The sequence below is a fragment of the Podarcis liolepis genome, assembly GCF_965112155.1.
Source record: "Podarcis liolepis genome assembly, chromosome: 7".
Taxonomy (NCBI): domain Eukaryota; kingdom Metazoa; phylum Chordata; class Lepidosauria; order Squamata; family Lacertidae; genus Podarcis; species Podarcis liolepis.
This window is the reverse complement of record NC_139561.1, coordinates 31,021,319-31,023,427: the sequence shown is the minus strand read 5'-3', so window position 1 is coordinate 31,023,427 and position 2,109 is coordinate 31,021,319.

Below are 2,109 nucleotides of genomic sequence, written 5' to 3'. Positions count from 1 at the left end.
TCAGTTAAGAACAGTTTCAGGTTAAGAACGGACCTCTGGAACAAATTAAGTACTTAACCCCAGGTACCACTGTAGTTTTAAGCTGTGTTTTAATTGTTGTATCCTGCCTTTGCACCTTAGGGTGAAGGGTGGGTAAGTAATAGTAGCAGAAATAATAATATTAATGGTTGTTGTTATAAGAAATGGTTGTTGTTATAAGAAAAAAAACTGCTCCCTTTCCCTTATGGGGTACCCAAGAGCCCATATAGAGTCTTTTTGTAGGTTCTCTATCGGTAGGTGGTGCTGTGGGTTAAACCACAGAGCGTAGGACTTGCCGATCAGAAGGTCGGCGGTTCGAATCCCTGTGACAGGGTGAGCTCCCGTTGCTCGGTCCCAGCTCCTGCCAACCTAGCAGTTCGAAAGGACGTCAAAGTGCAAGTAGATAAATAGGTACCACTCTGGCGGGAAGGTAAATGGTGTTTCCGTGCACTGCTCTGGTTCACCAGAAGCGGCTTAGTCATGCTGGCCACATGACCTGGAAGCTGTATGCCGGCTCCCTCGGCCAATAGAGCGAGATGAGCCCCGCAATCCCAGAGTCGGTCACGACTGGACCTAACGGTCAGGGGTCCCTTTACCCTTTAAGAGCCCGTATAGAGTCCTTTTGTAGGTTTTCTATCAGTAGGAGAAAATAACAGGTCAACCAGAGAATATTGAGAAGCAAAGCAGCTAGTGAGCCTGATCTTTATTAAACTGTTGCAACAGGGTCCTCACCACATGCAGGAGGGAGGAGGAACCCAGAACAATGGTGTGCAAGCTCCTATACAGTGGTACCTCGGGTTATATACGCTTCAGGTTACATATGCTTCAGGTTACAGACTCCGCTAACCCAGAAATAGTGGTATCTCGGGTTAAGAACTTTGCTTCAGGATAAGAACAGAAATTGTGCTCCGGCAGTGCGGCAGCAGCGGGAGGCCCCATTAGCTAAAGTGGTGCTTCAGGTTAAGAACAGTTTCAGGTTAAGAACGGACCTCCAGAACAAATTAAGTACTTAACCCGAGGTACCACTGTATAGACTTTTAAAGTTGCCACCCTCCAGCTCAAGACCACCCCCTAATACATCATACATACATCACAGAAGGGGCGGCCTACAGCAGAATCCTGTCTGGCAGAAACCTGTTGATGGGTTTACCTGGCTGTTAATGGGTTTACCTGGAGATCCTGGCCATTCTTTTGTGATGATAAATTCTTAATTCCTGAGTCCAGGTCACAGGCTCTCCCTATTCATACCCAAATGTGCCCTTAGGGCAGGATTTGTGAGCACAGAGACAATGGGGAGGCTTTTCCCATTTCCATCCAAACTGCAGAGGAATATCTGAGGTCACTGAAAGAGTCAAAAGGGCTTTAGGACTGTCTTCCTGTACTGTTTCAGACATGTGGTTTATATATTTATACATGTGTTTGCTTCGTACATTTACGAACATTTATTTTATATCTTAGAGCTTATAATCCTCATAACATTGTGAATGAATCTCAGATCCGACCTGCAAATGGTGCATTTGTTCACATTCAGCTGCTTGCCTTGCTCCTCTTCTCCCTGTCAAAAACATTAGAATGTAACATCCTTGGGGCAGAGATCTGCCTTTTGTCGCTGTTGCTTCTTCCAATTATACCCTTAGAATTATTTCCATTGTTGTTAAAATGCCCAACCCTTGCCCCACTCCCAGCAAGGAAGGCGGGTTCTCCCCATCTGGGTATTCTCCCCCCCCCCTCAAGTGTGGCACAGATGCAAATTAAGAATTTAAATGTTCCAGGAGGCAAAACAACTCATTTCCCAGTCAAATCGCCCAAGAGAAATCTTCCAGTTAATTTGCACCCCACTTAGTTTACTCCAGATCAGTTCTTCAATTCATTTATTCCCAATTAAATTCCCCCACCAATTCAGTTTAATTACCCTCCGGTTACCCCTATTCATTAACCTCCCGAAAACAGCTCTGTATAAAGTCATCTTAAATTAAATGTTGTTCCTCCAAAAATAATATCCTCTACAGTAACCTGGATCACACATGCTCCACTGACCGAGTGGTCTAAAGTCTTCAATTTATTGTTTGGTTGTTTGTTGTTGCTGTTGTT